Source organism: Peromyscus maniculatus, chromosome 17 (genome assembly GCF_049852395.1).
Source record: "Peromyscus maniculatus bairdii isolate BWxNUB_F1_BW_parent chromosome 17, HU_Pman_BW_mat_3.1, whole genome shotgun sequence".
NCBI classification, from domain to species: Eukaryota; Metazoa; Chordata; class Mammalia; order Rodentia; family Cricetidae; genus Peromyscus; species Peromyscus maniculatus.
In genome coordinates, this window is record NC_134868.1 from 24,247,163 (window position 1) to 24,264,621 (window position 17,459).

Here is a 17,459-nt window from a genome sequence, read left to right on the forward strand (position 1 = left end):
AACATGCATAGAGAACATATGCTAGCATGCACATGTAGAATTACAGGGACACGTAAAACGCTCATTATATAAAACAATCATTTTCTTAAATAACTAGGGATTTCCTTCTATTCTTTCACGACTGTTACCTCACTGTCCAAGTGTATGAATAGTTTGGTAGTTGTGCTCCTGACAACTACAAATATAAAGAGATCCTATTTAAATTTGAAATTTACACTAGACCATGTCCCAAAGAGAATTCAGGGTTCATATGTTCTTCTCATTATTATTAATTGATAAAAAAAATCACAGGAAAACAATGTGGCATTTGCACCACAGTACCACTAAGTATTACTTGACAACAACTTACACAGCCCGATGTCTATAAACTTAAAGTCTAAAACTTAAGGACTGTTGTTCCCCTAATAATTTAAATGTCAAGAAAATCACTGGAAGCTGATCGCTTTTCCTCTGTCAGAACTGGGGAAAGGTTTAAAAAATATGAAACTCACCACAATCCTGATATTAACACTGGGCTAAATCATCATTTATTTATTATTCTGTCTTATAAACACATGAAAGCAGAAAACCTCCAGGCTCATGTACAATAAAATACCCAGCATTAAAACTAAATAATAAAATGTCAAAGATAAAAGACTGATAACCCACCCAGACATCTTGCCTATATAGTCTAGGAAAAAAAGAAATCTATCTAAACAAGTAGACTGCAAAGCATTAAAACAGCATAGTTCTCCAACTCTACGCATCCTAGGACAGTGAACCCCCTGTGGGTCATGGGAGAGTTTCAATCAACCCTTTCACAGGGATTGCATATCAGATATTCACATTATAATTCATAACAGTAGCAAAATAACAGTCATGAAGTAGCAACAAAATAATTTTATGGTTGGGAGTCACATAACATGAGGAACTATATTAAAAGGTCACAGCATTAGGAAGGTTGAGAACTACTGTCCTAAGAGTTAGTGGAGTAAGATTTGATTTGCTTTTGCTGGATTGAATTAGTGCTTTTAAGTCTGCTGTATAGTATCACATCAATTGAAATAAAGTCTCCAATAATACATTTCACTATTACCAATCTAACACACACAATAAATCGCTATTTGGTGTTTTTGTTTAAAAGCTCTTGCAATGCCCAATTTGTGGTATTAAATCTGCATGTGTTTCTGAACTCATAGTTCTAACTTAATGCCTATAGAGTCTTCTTTTTTATTTTTTCATTTTTTTTCCTCACAGACATTCTGATGAGGAACTCCTCTTCTTTCTAATGTAATTTCTCAGGAAAAGGAAAGGAGGTCAGACACGAGCCTGCTCTTCCCCACTTAATCACCAGTGTTAAGACAGCGGAGAACTGGGTCATTTTACCTATAGCTTCATTAGCGCTTGCCTTTGGATTTGAGTCCCATGAGCATAAGACATGTGGTAAATTAATAAATACTAGCCTGGCTAATTTCAGTGAATGAAATACCTACGTGTTCAAAACATGCACTTGCCTAACTGATGAAAACTATTAGTTTTCACTTTCCAGAGTCACACAACCATAGTTAATGTATATGCCCAAATACCATTAAAAATAGTACCAAGTCCAATTTGCTCTATTTAAAATCATGAGCAAAACCTAACAATCTTAATGAAATTGCATAAATTCCCTATAAAATATATTAAGTGTGGGGCAATGATGAGGTCTGATCTTCCATTGGTCACCCATTTCCAAACAGACCAAGGTGTCTTCCTTAAAATGCCCTGTTACTATGGAGACCAATTCCAGAGCCATTCACAAAACTTCATTTGGCTACATTGTCCCACTTACAATTCTACCTGGATCTGTGCTCTAGCAGAACTTTCCAAAAATTCAAATATGACTAATTCAAGGTGGCTATGGTGACTCATACCTGTGATTTCAGTGCTCAGGAGGCTGAGGACAAACAATCAGGCATCAGAGGCCAGCCTGGATTACAGGAGAGTTTATCTCAAAACCTAAAAAAGAAAAGAAAAAGAAAACTCAGAAAAAGTCAGATTCCTACAGGTATACAAAAAAATTTCATTCAGAAAAAGGTTTCTTTTAACCCTAAACACTAAAATTTGGTTCTTAACAAGGACTAAGAAAATTCCTATATTTGGCTAAAATCATTTAAAAAATGTATGGCCAATCTGACATGTATTCTTTCTTCTGAGTTCCTACTCCATAAATGTGGAACGTGTGGACTGATGAGGGGAATATAAGGACTAGCCATAGCTAACCTAAGAGCCTTCAATACACAAGGCTACATTTAAGTGTTTTAGAGGAAAAGAGGAGTTGGCACTATATTTCTTTTTAAAAATGATTGAAATACATATTTGTTAATTAAAAGTTTTCTTTATTCAGTCAGTCACAAAGATAATTTAAATATTTCTTGGGAAAAACAATCCTAGGGTCAAAAAATCAAACATAATGTCCAGGTGCACTGTTGTACATAAAGACATTTAGACATCCTTAAACACAATATGTCCAAAAGATAGTTTGACTTTGTAATATTCTCTGGCTTAAGTGGAAATAGAAACATGCATCAGAGAACACAATCATGGTCTTCCAATGCAGGAAGCCGTATTATGTAAATTAATCATGCACACAAGATTGGTATAACCCCCACAATTGCCAACTCGTACCTGGGGACTGCTACTATACGGATTGTGTAATAAACATTACACACACTACAAATGAGGCAAAATGGTTGGGAAAATGTGTGAGGAGGAAAACGCCGAGAAAGGATTATAAAATATCTTTATGAACATTAGCATAAATGAGGAGACGCAGCTTTCTAGCTTTATTCTTTTGACAAATTGTCTTTATAGCACAGCTTCCATTGTATCCTATCACTTAGACACACACTGCACAAGCCATATACCTGTAAAATCTAGAGTTCCTTTTGTCAGGTTTGTTGTTGGTATTCAGTACCTGTCAGGTATGCTAGTTGCTTGGTAAATTTGTAGTGTATACAGTAACCGGCTCTCCTAAACACCTTCCCTTAAAAAAATAACATGAAATGTACATGTAATGATAGGCGCCAGAAGCACTCAGTGTGGTCTTTAGAGCCACAGAGCAGAGATTCTTTGATATCTGTAGCATCCCTCCATTGCACCAGTCCTGTTTACTGGAAAACCTTCATGTTATCACATCCCTTATTTGGAGCTCGGTGTAATCAGGTTTATATTTCCCTATTGTCTGTAACCTTTAAAAAAAAAAAAAAGCAGAAATCTTACATTTCTGCTGTTTCCAGCATTTATTATTTGGAATTTTTAAATTTCAGAACTTACACACCGAGGACATATTGCCATGCTTCTGCTATTTTTTTTTCCCTTTGGTTTCAACAATTTGATTCCCCCCCCCCCTTGGAAACCAGCGAACCCTTTTGTTTGTTTCTCAGAGCATCTATTCTGGTCCCCCCCCCTCCCCGCTCTAATTATGGAGGGGGAAGGGTTAGTAGCTATTAGTAGGTAGCTTTCCCTTCTAGAATCCGAACTAGCTTTTAAAATTTGCTTTCCCTCCCTGAATTTATAAATATTTTAATCAATAATGTATCTATTATTTCCCAAGTGAGCCCTAAGGAATATGTTTGATGGCCTCACACAAGCCATTCCAGGAGAAACAGACTCTCTCAAGCAGCTGACAACAGTGAGTCCAGCTAGGCTTTCCCTCTCCCAAGTCCCTGGGTTTTTAGGTTAGGAAGCAAAGGCCCACTCACTCCATCACTGGACCAGTGAAACTGATGTGTTGAGCAAGCTCCCTCGCTCCCTTTTGCTGAACCTGCATTGTGCGGTCCCTTGCATAGCCCACGAGAAGCTAGCCTGGAACAAAAGGCAGCCATCAGAGGCAAACACAGTCTGCCCTCCACATCATAATTACACTTGATCAGCATCAACTCTGCATCAATAATTAGACAGGGGTCCAATAATTACGTTGGCAACGAGACAACAGAGTCAAAACTTCCGTGATTCCCGTGAAGTGACTGTCCAAGGTAGAAAGCAGTGCTTCGGTTGGATCCTCCCCTTCTTTCTCATAATGACACAGATGACGGAGGACCGGTGCCCTTTGCATTGTTTGGAATATTCCCTTCCAGTTGTTGCCTCTCATTCCAACTAAAGAACTACACTTGCTTTTCATAGATGACATACTTGCTTTTAAAAATCTAATTAAAACTTTCCTTTTGGTCCTTAGGTAGAAAGATGACTCTGCTGAGATGGGTTCTTAATTAATGCACTGAGAGCCTGTGAGTCCCACCTCTCAACAGGAATGATTGACGTCCAAGGATACATAAATTACACTAATTGAGCTCTGCCTCTATGTAGGCTTTGCACAGCCAACTCATCAGAGAAGCTAGGTGAGTAGACCAGCATTAAAAGTTACTCAATATGTTCTATGCTTTCCCAGAGGATGGAGAAGGAACTTCCCAGGCCCTTGCACATTTATTAACACAGAAGGCAGTTCTTTGCTTCGGTTTTAAGATGTAGGTTTTGTGTTGTGGGCTTTTTTTTTTTAATTATAAAGAATTGGCATTTTAACATAACCATTTAAATTTGAATAATCGCATTCTCCTTGCATGTTTCATGCAACAAGAGTTGCAAGCCAATGCGAGTATGTAAAAATCACTTGGCATGGTTTGTTGATATTAAATTGTGTTGCCTAGCAACCAGTGCATATGCTATGGAGAGATTGTTTGAAATCAAATCCAATCTTGGTCCTCGAATTTAGTTTTCAGAAATTTACCTTCTTGTAAATACACCTAATCCCCTGTTTTAGACACTGATGGTATCAAAATGTTTCCTTTATTTCATCCTGAAAGAAACAGACAGACATACTAAGGCTCCTACTTGCGTGAAATCTAAGTAAACTATTTGGCATAATCTAGGAGCTTAATAATCTAAAGTAAAATTCATAGATTAGAGGCCTGTTTGCTTTAGATGAGGACATTAAGCTATGTTAGGCTATAAGACATTAAATTATTTCTTTATTTCACATTACTAAAATAGATCTACTACTCAAAAAATATAAATAGGCCTTTACTACATAAAAATATTAAAGGAAAAAATGGAAAGCTATATTAAGTAATTAATAAACATAAAGTGCTATACTTAAATGAATATTAGTATTAAAAACTAGCCAAAAAAGTGGGGGCGGGGAATCTATCAGACTTTTAAGACTCAATCTAAATAGCTGGGAATTAACACTAGAAAAACATATGAAAAAGCACAGAAGGAAATAGAAGTAGGTTAATGAAATATTTAGGGAACTGTTGTGGACTAGGAACAAGAAAGGAAAGGCTCAGGCGCGTCCTAGAATCTAGTGTTCCACAAATGTCAGAGGAGTCTGTACCTCCACTCCATCTCTCTCCGTCTGTCCCACAGCCCTTTGCTGGACCTCATCTTTCAAGAAAACATTGAACCCCACTTCAAATAACACCATAAAACGGCTATATATATATATATATATATATATATATATATATATACATTACCTGTGAGAAAAATCAGAAGTGAAAATCAAGAAATATCAACAAAGTCTTAACTTGATAACATTGTACAAACAAACAAACAAAAACATTAACTGTCTTTACCATCAGGAACATCTCACAGTAGCTAAAATAAGAGGAGGGGAGGGGAGGGAAATGTAGGAAAGCTGCTTTCCTGAAAGACCTTTTATAAGTTAGTGGTTAATAGTATCCAGATAAAATGTATCAAAGCAGGTGAGACTTATATAATGTTGAAAGACCTTTTTTTTTTTTTTTTTTTTTTGGTTTTTCGAGACAGGGTTTCTCTGTGTAGCTTTGCGCCTTTCCTGGAACTCACTTGGTAGCCCAGGCTGGCCTCGAACTCAGAAAGATCCGCCTGCCTCTGCCTCCCGAGTGCTGGGATTAAAGGCGTGCGACACCACCGCCCCGCTGAAAGACCTTTTATAAGTTAGTGGTTAATAGTATCCAGATAAAATGTATCAAAGCAGGTGAGACTTACATAATGTAACATTGCTGTTCAAATATTTCAGTCTGATGGAGCAGGAAACCTATGCCACCAAAGGCTAGTGTTTGCCTTCCTGTTCTGTAATTGTTTGTTCAGAACATTCCTGCATCCCAGATTATATTCTAAGCGGTGTGTGATGCTTGAAGTGGTTGTCTATGAAATTATACTTGAAATGACTCAAATCCCTCAAGATTTGTATATTCAATAATTATGAAATGGTGCCATCACAGTGTATCCCATTAGTCTCATATCTGTAGAAATATTTATTAGGAGAAAAAGTAGCCATATGTTCCTAACATTGGCAGATAATTCTATTTGAATTCAATTATTTTTAATTTAGCTAACAGTAAACTTAAGGTACTTCCACAATACCATGTTGATGATACCCTTGTATAAAAGTATATAAAATGTACTCCACGGGTATTAACTATTCCTTCCTCTGTGCTGGGTAATTACAGTGCTGATGTCTGACAGAAAGCTATAAGTCATTACCAAATGAAGCCCAGTCAGCACTATGAAGAGCAGGGGCCACCTTGCCTCAAATGAAACCATTAACGTAATAGCCTATCACTCAAGCTAATAAAATAACCTCTTGTGCTCTTCTGTTTTAGAACATGGACCGCCACATCTATGTTCCTAACCACTGCATTATGTCATGGTCACACAGTGAACATAGGGAGACATGCATTGAGCTTCTCTAGACACACACACACAATACAATGAAACCTCAGTAGACTCTTCCCCGAACTTCCAAACAGAACACTTACCCTGTGCTTGGTGCTCTGGTGTTTTCTTAGTTATTCTGCTTTTTCACTTAGAATTCATACGATCCTTCAGATGTGGAGCCACTCATATGAGCAATTTATTAATGTGCTGCTACTGTTTGATATCTGGGCTCATTACTTGACTGTAATTTTTAAAGTGTGTGAATTCATTTTTAAATATTTGTTAACAATTTTAAGAAAACATATACAGGAAAAAGCAACAAATATTCCATAATAACCTATTTTTACCATTGCCTGCTTTTATCATTTTGACTTGTGAAATGAAATGATTTTCATGGTTAGAAAAACAACACAGATACTCACAAAAGTTCCTTTTCTCCAATAGAGATACCAGTTTTAATTTCTTAATTTTTCCATAGAAATTTATATCCCCTTAAATATCTGTGTCATGTATGATTTACAAACAAATATTAGTGAGATTTCAATATTAATTGAACTAGATTATAAAATAAAATGATTTTCTAGTCCTTGGTGTGATTGACCTTCTTGTGGGGAGGAACAGATCAAAACACAGTAAATAAATGTGTGTGTGCACATGTGTACAGATGGAATATGCTGATAAGTACAAATGAAAAAGTGAAACAGAAAAGGTGATTACAGGTAAATAAGAAAGTGATATTTGAGGTAAGACTTAAATGAGGTTGAGGAAGGAACCCTGTAGCCATCTGTGGAAGATTTCTGATCCTAGTGGACAGGACAGCACGTGGAGTTCTCTTTAGCATGGCAGGCCAGGAAGAGACAGTCAGTCAGATGACCACACCACTGCCACAGTTCCTAGTCTGCAGAGACGGGATGGTTATAAATGACGTTTTGGGGATATGAGTGATCAGGGGATTTGAGGGCAGATGTGATCTGATGTGTATTTTAAATCAACTCTGTTGACATACCCAGGTAAGTGTTTCACTGTGACCTTTGCGTGCATCTACACTATTATATTTGTTCTTCTTCTCCTGCCCCACTCACTTGCATTCTTCCTTCTACTCTCCCGCTGGTCCTCCCTTCTCTCAAAGGTAGTTCCTGGTTGTCATGGTGAGCCTGTAAAAAAGAGGAGGAGAGGCAGAAAAGAATGCTTGTCAGGGAGTTATTTTAGTAATCCAGAATAGTTGAGAAGGAAAGATAATATATTTTATATAAAAATATACGTAGAGAAGACTATTAGGAACATGGTGGTATAAGTCCATGTTGGTCTGTTAGGTGTCCAATTGGGAACTGAAAACAAACATCACAATGGACATGTCCATATTCATGTCTAGACTCACACTGAACTTTGACCTTCCCTCATCAAGTCTGCTGTAGAATCAAATTATTTTGATTCCCATACCGTGGTGATCTGTTTTTGTTATTTAATGAAATTAGAAATTCTTCACTGATTTCTTCCCTTCTCTCTTTCTCAAGGATTGTTCTAGCCTTATTTGAAAATGTGTTAACTTGGAAAGTGTAGTATCACATTAAACTTGAATTAAATTATTAGTAAATTCATAGGTGAATTTAAGGGAGTTCAATGTGTTTGAACTGTATAGCATACTTATACAAATACAGATAGAATGTTGAGGTCATATCTCCGTGGTATTTGCCTTCCACCATGTGAAGTTTCTGGGTTCAAATTCCTATCACTGGAACAAACAAATAGAAACAAAAAAATGTTGAAAGCCAAATGTGGGGTAGATTTTATCATCTACTTATTCTTCTCTTTTTTTAAAAACTTATTTTTTATTTATTTACATGTGTGTGTGTGTCTACAGGTAGGCCATGTAGGAAGGGGCAAGATGAGTGGGGCGGGGGAGACATGTGCTCATGAAGGTCAGGAGAGGGCATCAGATCCTGCGGAGCTAAAATTATAGGCAGTTGTTTGTGAAACACCTCAAGTGGATGCTAGGAACCTATCTAGATTCAGTGAAAAATCTGCAAGTGTTCTTAAGTCCTGGGCCATTTCTCCAGCTGCTCATTTACTTATTCTATGATGAGATCCTCAGTAGACTTCTCAGGTTTTCCTGTGTGTGACCTATGCATTTATTTACATTTATTTTACAAGCACATGCATGTATGTATTTTTCTTATTGTTAATCTGGCTGATAGCAAATATATATATATTAAACTCTCAATTGCCAACACATACTATTTGCTTTGAGATATTGGGCTACTGTTTTTGTATCTAAATTACAAATTCCTAACATGTATTGCCTCCACAATTTTGCTAGTGGCGGTTTGTACAGTAGCCAGAAGGTAACTAAGGAAACAGATTTTTCATGTTTTCAGAGGTAGATGTACCTGAGATGGAGCATCCTGTGTACATGAAAAGAGGAGGCTGTAAAAATAAAATATGTTAGGTTGGGTAATCATCTATAATGTTAACAGTCCAATTGCTTGTCATGAAAAGGAAGGTTGTGCTTTAATTAAGCAATAAGACATGGCAGGGTGTGAATTATGGAATAATAATTCTTGTCTAGTATATTGTTAGACAAGAGGCCAAGAACCAGATGCTGTTTCCTATATCATGATAAAATTATTACACTACAACTTAAATCTAGAACATTGCAAAATAATTCTAGAATATTCTTCAAATCATTTGGCTAAATTAAAAGGATCTGTCAAACATATTTCTTAAATTCTAAAATAGAGGATCCTGGACATTAGCATTTACCTGTGTGAGAAAACAGAGTAAGAAAATGCACTAAAGTTAACCTAATAATTGATTATTAGATTTCTAGGCAGAGGATACACTGACTTGTCTTTTCTTCCCTGTGATCAAAAGAGATGATGGTTACTAACTTTGGAGAAAATTTAAATGACTCCCTTTGAGCTGTTTTGCTTCATAAAGCAGGACTAACTAACAAATAAATCTGACATAAATCTTGAGGGGAATAATAGTACACATCCCTGAGAGAACTTGGCAAGGGGTGGAGCAATTTTACAGAATTTGGAGTCCTTCTGGAATCAGTGTGATTTGCTAAGTCTCCTACCTTACTCTGCTACATACCATTTTGAAGGTCTCCTTTTGTAAGGACATTAAAACAGATCTCTTATCACAGGAAAACACATTGTTTGAAATAGCACCTTTTTAAAAGAGGAAACTCATTTCTGCCCACTCAAAAGAAAACGTTTGAGGGCAAACCTGTGACTATAATAATAAAAAAATAAAAAAAGGTCCCTACTTGCTTTTCATCTGCAGAACACTGTGGCAAGCAGTGTTTCAAAAGAGGATTTCTTTTTTAAGTTATTATATTTTTGTGCTTTTATTACCAATATTGTATACATTTAGAATGGTTGATGTATTAACAAGTTCGGCTTCTTTTTGTGACTATTGCGAGATGAACGTCATGTTATAGTTCACATTTTCACGCTGTCTCTTTTAAGTTAATGTACTTTATCAGCAAATTTGACCTCTCTTTGTAAGTACAACAACTGAGGTTGCTTAATATACAGGTCAAATGACCATAGACAAGGTAATTTTTAAAAGGCTGTAGAAATACCCCATTCCCTCCAATATGCCTTTCAATCTATTCCAGGACCATTATTTTATCCATCTGGATTAATATTTGTGTCTTCGGCGATAAAGAGAATCCCTCCAAAGTTCAAAGAAATAGAACTCCATTTTCAGTTATTCATCTCTTAGCAGAGATAGTGGACCCATTTAGTCTAGGACTGTTAGTTGCTGGCCATTGTCCATTCTGGGGACTTCCGCACCGCGCCGTGGCTAGGCACCTTCCTCTGCTCCACTACCAGCTACTCATCTCCACTGGGAGTTACAGTGAATCGTAGCAATGAAAAGACAGTCCCGCAGTGCTGGGCAGAAGCAGTGACTTCATCCAACCCTGAGCCAACTTTCATCTCTGCAGAAAAGATTCCAGGATCACAGATGTAGCTGGAACAGGCCCTTCCTTCACCGGGGATTAATTCCACTCCAGGCATAGCCTATATGTGTGTTGGGGGTATTGATTATTTCCACCATGACCTCTGCATGGCCAGGGAGGAAAAGACCAACCTGTAAGTTAAGAATACAGAAAAGAAGACAGACAGACATTGTCCAAATTCAGCTGCATGTGTCTGGGCATATACTGCCTTCTAGTAGGCGAGACTACATGTCTTTGTCATCTATCATCCTGACTCCTAAATATTCTTTCCGAAGATCATTTTATTGCTTATTATCTCAGTCTTTGTCAAATGGGCTATTTTGAGAATCCTCACTTGAACATCAACCTTGACTCCCACTCCTAATTTCATTCCCATATGCCCAGTTGTTTTGATGCCGTCTCAGGCTGACCCTCAAATAGGATTCGCTGCACCAAAGCACTGTATTGGAAAGGACACCAGCTGTAATTTCTCCCAAGGACTTTAATAATAGAAGTTCTTGAAATACCTTGTTGCTACTTGGATTTAAAGTGGAATGCATGTGTCAATCAAGGACAAATTAGAGAAGGAGATATGTATTGTCATGCACAACAGAGCTGTCATTTTATACTTTGGGGTAACAAGAAGGCTGTAGAGATGGCTCAGCAGCTTAAGAATGGTTACTGTTTTTCCAGAGGCTCCAGGTTCAGCATCCAGTAACCAGTGCAGATAGCACACAGCCACTTGTAGGTTCAGAGTCCAGTACCCACAACAGATAGTGCACCGTCCCTTGTAACTCCCATTCCAGCATTCCAGGGGAGCTGACACGTTCCTCTGGACTCAGTGGGCACTGCCATGCACATGGTGAACATACGTATAGGCAAACAAACAAACATACACATAAAATAAAAACAAATAAGATTTTATATTTTTTTAGAAAAAAAAATAATCATTAATGACACAGCCCTACCTTTACATTTTCTCAAATCTCTGCTTTCAGAGAGAGCACAGAACAGGAAACAGCATCATGAAGAAGTCCATTCACTGGAAATTTCTAACTTGGGTTCTGAAATATAAAAGCAAATTAGGTTTTTTTTTAATATGGCATATACTGTGAGCAAGGTGGGAAGGGAAGAAAGAATAATGGAAAAAACATAGCCAACTAAAAATAGCTCAGTGGCAATGAAATAAGTGGAGATACCATCCATCTCCTGCAAAGAATTCAGACATGGCCCTCCAGCTACTCACACTACAGTGGGTTGGTGTTACTGGCTAAAAACCTAATGTCAGACAGAGAAAAATCTGAATACAGCTCATCTGTGAACCTTTTATTGGCTTAGTGAATAGTATACTATTTAATGAAACAAAATTTTAAAAAAAGTATTCAAGTTTTGAAGTCTATGAAAAAAAAGCAGGCACAAAAGCAGGAAAGAACTAAAAATCCATATGTACAAATAACATCAAGACACCTGAAGGCAATCAGATCTACACCTGGTACTCAGAGAACTCTGGGTCAGGTGTTCTTCATGCGGAAATACTGTTCAAGGGAAGAGGTTGGTCGGGGTCCCATATCATCAGCTACCCCCAAAGCATAAAAGAGAAAAACGTCTCCCTCACTCGATCAAGAGCTGTGCAGCCTACACGGCTGCACCCTTGTCTATTGCATCCCCCTGCCTACTCTCCATAACTCAAAACAGGTAGGCAGCAGGCTGTGCAGATGGAGATGTACCAGCCAGAGTCCACATGGAGCACTATAGATCTGGCTAGTTGTCTAGTTAACAGTCAGCTATTTTTGGATAATACCCACAGTTGTGTTGCAAAGAAAGAAAAAAAAAAGATGGATCTACCGTGAGTGCAGTATATGAAAACATTTGAAAAGATTGATGTAGGACTTGGGCTGTGTACTCAAATGGAGACCGCTGATGACTCACACTGACTTCCATTGCAATCGCCAGCATAGAGAGTGTATTGAAAGGATACTTTGGGTCACAATGGTTAACATATTATACCACTTGAGTTCCCCAAAGAAATGCTGTAGGCACTGATTATTATTTGTGTGTATCTTGTTTGTTTTCTTTCTTTGAACAAGCAGATGGCAGAGTGGCTTAGAGACTTCCCTGCTTGTCATACCAACACAGGACACTAGGAACAAAGGAGGCTCCGAGTAACTGTGTGAACATCAAAATGATGGGCTGGGATTTCTCAGCCAGCAGGCAACACTGGAGATTGATTTCTAGTTAATAGAAGTTGGAAGTTCATTTAGGTACTAAAGCAATGTGAAGAATCAGCTGCATACAATTGAGAAGTATGTTCCTTGAAAAACCCTATCTTTATTGACTTATTTATTCTGTGGTACTGGGGGTGTAACCTATGACCTCACAGATAATAAGCAAGTGGTCCACATTGAGATTATATATATATATTACTTTTTATTTTGATATGAAGTCTCATTAAGATGTCCATATTGACCTTGAACTCACTTTGTAGCCCAGGCAGGCCTTGAACTGGTAATACATTTTCCTGCCTTAGTATCCCAAATATTTAGGATCACATGATACCAAGCACAACTTAAAAATACTCTGTAATAAATACATATAAATAAATATATGTTGGTAGATATTTAAACTACCTTTTAAGTTATAAATCATCTTACTGATCACAAAAATCCAATCAGATAAAAAGACCAATTATTACAGTGGTGTATGTAACAAAGACAATGTTGAAGTTATCTGTAATAGTTTTAGCATCAGAGAAATAATAATGAATAAGATGTATCACATTTAATAGGGCTTTCTGCTTGCTGGCTCTGTGTTCTAGGTGCCAATGACACATAAGATAATCAAGCTATTTATGTTAAATAGAGTGGGAACAAATATAAAGTATATATTTTTAAAAGGAAGTACACAATACATGATTTTGATGTTCCAATAAAGAGAAAATATTAGATTGGAAGATGAAGATATTTCTTGGATAAAAAACATGGTGGAATGTGTCTTCCAAAAATAGATGAAATTTCAAAAGGCAAAGGAAGGACACTTCAATAGGAAGGACATTAATATAGGACAGTTGATTGGCATATTACCCCACTTACATAAGTATGATTACTAATCTAGTGTGGATGGGCCACAGTCATTGTGACTGGGAGGTGAGTAGACATCAGTGGGATTATAGTCTCGAGAATTGAGATGCCAGACTCACATGACCACAGCCCAGACTCTCACTGTAGAACTGGACATTCTAAAGTGACCCTCAGGGTCCAAGAGTAATCCATTTAAATACCATTTCTATTACATTATTTGTACTCACTTTTGACTAATATAATCTGCAACCTGAGACAAGTATACTGATGTTACTGTGTGGGTCCAAGGTTCCCTCTGCCCATGGGTCTTGCTACCTTTTCATGCTTTGTTAAGTTATGAGAAAATCAGCTATCAAGTGCAAAGCTGACTGCTGACTGCTGACTGCCAATGAGTTCTCCCTTGTTTATTGTATTTAAGATCCTAGGTTCGACCCAGCATCATTTGCTCAGGAAGTTCTAGTGCTAAAGGAACTGTAAATTAGAAGTAGATACCTCTTCATCTGTCCACATACCCAAGACACAAGATTGTACATAGTGCCTTTTATTCCAAGGATAACTAAAGGGGAGGAAAGTTTTTCTTAGTCTTGTGTCCTAAAATTCCACAATTTAGCAACTTGCAAGTTATGAAGTTGATTGTGACCTTTATGAGCTTTTCAAAGTATTGTAAAGATTCTTTCCTCTGGTATAGTCTTTTTTATTTTGAGTGGAAAACTAAAATGAAGAAATTATTTTCTTGGTATAATATATTCTGGGAAAATAATTCAGATTGTTCTAATCACGTCAACCACATCATTGATAAACTAAGACGTTTGAGTCAACTACTTAGAAAGTGGGGTGTGTACACTGTGCTAGAATGGCTTAAATCTGAACAGAAAGTTGAAATTAGAAAGCAATTCATTAAATTAAATGCTAACATGCTGCATGTAGCCCAAATCAAGCAATTTTGAGCTCTAACATGAATTTAAGGAAATACCACAGTGTCTATGGCCATGGCCTCAGCACACAGAATTCTGTACTTTATCCTCAACCATGTTTTTTCTGCCTTCCTGATGCCAGTACACTGAAATGAGGAGAGGCAATTACCCGCCAAAAACAAATGGCCAATCATAGGTTGGTGGGTCTTCCTGGGCTCAATCCTAGCAGCATTTATAACACTCTCAAGTGTCTTTCCTGGTCTTGGGAATATTTGCCCCTGACTGCTGCTCTAATTTTTAAAAGTAAAACATAATCCAATTATATGATCTCTGGTGCCCTATCACCTCATCACTTGTAAACTACATCCCTTTCTTGGAGATCTGTGATGACACACAAAACTCTAGGTGTCTTCAGAGAGCACCTCTATGCCAGAGGAGTTGACCACCGATCAAGAAATGGGACAGGAAATGTTAGGTAAATGGACATAAAACTACCCGCCACTGGGTGATGGGAGACAGCAGCTGCAGACATCATGGCCTTCTTGTCTCCCATAATCAAGAGATAGCTTGTTCTCTTCCACCACTCCCATGGAACAAAGAAAAATGTCACCTCCCTTCTTGCCCAGGAGTACCGATGCCCAGAAAGGCAACTGCGGCTTACAGAGGGAAGACGGCTGCTCACATGGTCTCACTCAAACCAGACTGATTTCAATAATACTCATTTAATAAATAGTTGAATTTATCTCCCTTCCCCCTGCCCCCGTTTTGTTTTTTTGTTTTTTTTTTTTCCTCCTCAAGACCTCAAATCTGATCACATCACTTTTTAGAACACGAAAACCACTAAAGCTTACAAGGCAGGTGTGTCTGGCAGGGCAGAATTGTACCCTGTGTGCTTCAAGGTGGCCGGTGAAGGCATCGGGAGTAATAGGAATGATTAAACTCTGTCGGATGGGGTTAGGATTTTAGAGCCTTTCTGCTTGGTGACAGGCTGTGACAGCCAAGTGGCAGCCAAGCAGAACAAACTCCGATGGCAGTGTGCTGTGAGCTGCGTAACTGTCAAAACTGTTGCACCAAAGCAAACGTTAGGGACAACAACCAGCGAGGTTTATAGCCTGGCTGCTGACGGCTAAAACGTGTTAGCGGAAAGCTTGAGGTGTTCTCCCTTCTGCGATCCAGACGCGGGGCTGCCTAGACCTTCCCAAGCTCTGGGTCTTGTCAGCGTGCCACCACCACACAGCAACGTCCATGTGTTTGAACACCCAGAGATTGCTAGCACTCACATGGAATGCATATGCCATTCACTTTGTCTTGTGTTTAGAATAATCGTATGCAATCCATAGGAAGAGATCTTGACCTCGTGTGAAATCTAGTTCCAATTATGTGGCTTGTAAGTCTAGGTTACAGCTCAGATGGAAACCTGCCATCACGGATAGGGTGAAATACTTCACACCCAGAGCTCAAACAGTGAACTTAGCATTGTCGCCAGTTTCTTGAAGAGTTGAAAAAAAAATTACTTTGCACCCATGTGGCTTCACACGTTTTTATTAGAAGCCACAATAGACACTTATCACCAGCAGCAAATGAGAAACCCCTCCATGCTGTAACAACATGGGAAGAGTGTCTCAGTCTCTGTCATCCTGTGGGAATTCTCCAATAGAGCTTCTGTGGATTGCAAGCCAGAGGAGGCTGCCGATGGTGTCACTAATGACAGTGTTCTCAATTTGAGCATTGTGTCTTATTTGACATTTTTGAGGGAGTCCAAAAAAGAGGGTGGGATTCACATCTGCATTCTCTGGAGTCCAAGGTGCCATAACTCTGTTGAGGTCACATTATATAGGTGTGATCAACACTAGGCATTCTTCTCAGATCCTAAAACCAATTTTGATCTCTAAGAAAGCTCATCTAAATGACCTCGTAATGCATTACTATGAGCTCCAACAAGTCTGTGTGCTTCGCATAGTGGTATTTAGAGTCACAAAAAGTTCCTCCTTATATCCAGTTAGTAAAAAACAATGGCTATTAATTTATAAACTCCTTCTTAAATGAAAAATAACCTGAATGTACTTGCATGCCCCCAAATAATTCACATGCCCTATGATTTAGAAGTTTCATCTTCTCTACCTGCAGCTGAAGAGGCAAATAAAATCATTCAACGTTTACTGCTAGGGTAAAGAACATATTTTTTTTAAAAGGGTAGTAAATTAGCTTGTGCTGGAAACATCTATTCTCTGGCTTTCTTCACTGCCAACTCCTTCTGTTTACTTTGATCAATGATTTGCAAGCGACTATTATTATTTATGTGTTCTACAATTACAGCCAGTGACACCTCCCCTTCTCCAGCCCTAAGCCACGAATGTGAAGGGAATAAATGCTGTTTATTATGACAGCCTGCCTTTTGTCTGTGGAATGGTGACAAACTACACCCCTGACAGACAGCTCGCTACCGGTTCTTGCTATTTCTCTCCCCCACCTCACTTCTCGAGTGGTCTCGGGAATATGACAATGGATGGAATTGAATAAAAATGCTTGGTGAGAGTCAGTTGCATTCATTTGCCTCCCTTGTGAGCTCCTTTGGGGACTTGTATTGGATGAGGGATGGATGGCCCAGCAGTGCGCAGATGTTTTCAAGTTTCTGGGAATCTTTGAAGTAGAGGGAGACAGGACTTCTTTGCTTATTAAACCAGGAACTTTAGCCACTTAGGCATTAACTTTTTAAATGTATTTGATTTGAAAATCACGCCGCCTCCACAGAATGTGAAAAGGGGGTGCAGGCAAAAGTCATTAGGTCGCGAACTAGTTTTGTTCCCTGGTCCAAAGGTATTTATTAAACTAGAAGCCGAGGGCTGGAAGGACAGAAGTTGA

At 38.2% G+C, this 17,459-nt stretch overlaps 1 protein-coding gene and 1 long non-coding RNA gene across 13 annotated transcripts in view; one reads left to right on the forward strand and one right to left on the reverse strand.

The window, feature by feature from the left end:
• Positions 1-17,459, forward strand: part of Tenm3 (teneurin transmembrane protein 3) — a 1,310,468-nt gene that overhangs the window by 287,323 nt on the left and 1,005,686 nt on the right. For all 9 annotated transcript variants that reach the window (XM_076553327.1, XM_076553324.1, XM_076553329.1 and 6 more), the window contains exon 2: positions 4,196-4,358. The gene's annotated coding sequence lies outside the window, so the exon portion shown is untranslated. The remainder of the gene's footprint in view (positions 1-4,195; positions 4,359-17,459) is intronic.
• LOC143269027 (uncharacterized) lies at positions 1,222-15,623 on the reverse strand. 4 transcript variants are annotated; one of them, XR_013045298.1, is made up of 5 exons: positions 15,449-15,623; positions 11,575-11,670; positions 7,664-7,811; positions 4,745-4,813; positions 1,222-1,977 (listed from the first exon to the last, which is right to left on the reverse strand). It is a non-coding gene; the product is annotated as an uncharacterized LOC143269027 (long non-coding RNA). The 4 variants fall into 4 exon arrangements; XR_013045299.1 differs by lacking the exon at positions 1,222-1,977 and having other exon boundaries at positions 2,337-4,813; positions 7,740-7,811; XR_013045297.1 differs by lacking the exon at positions 1,222-1,977 and having other exon boundaries at positions 2,337-4,813.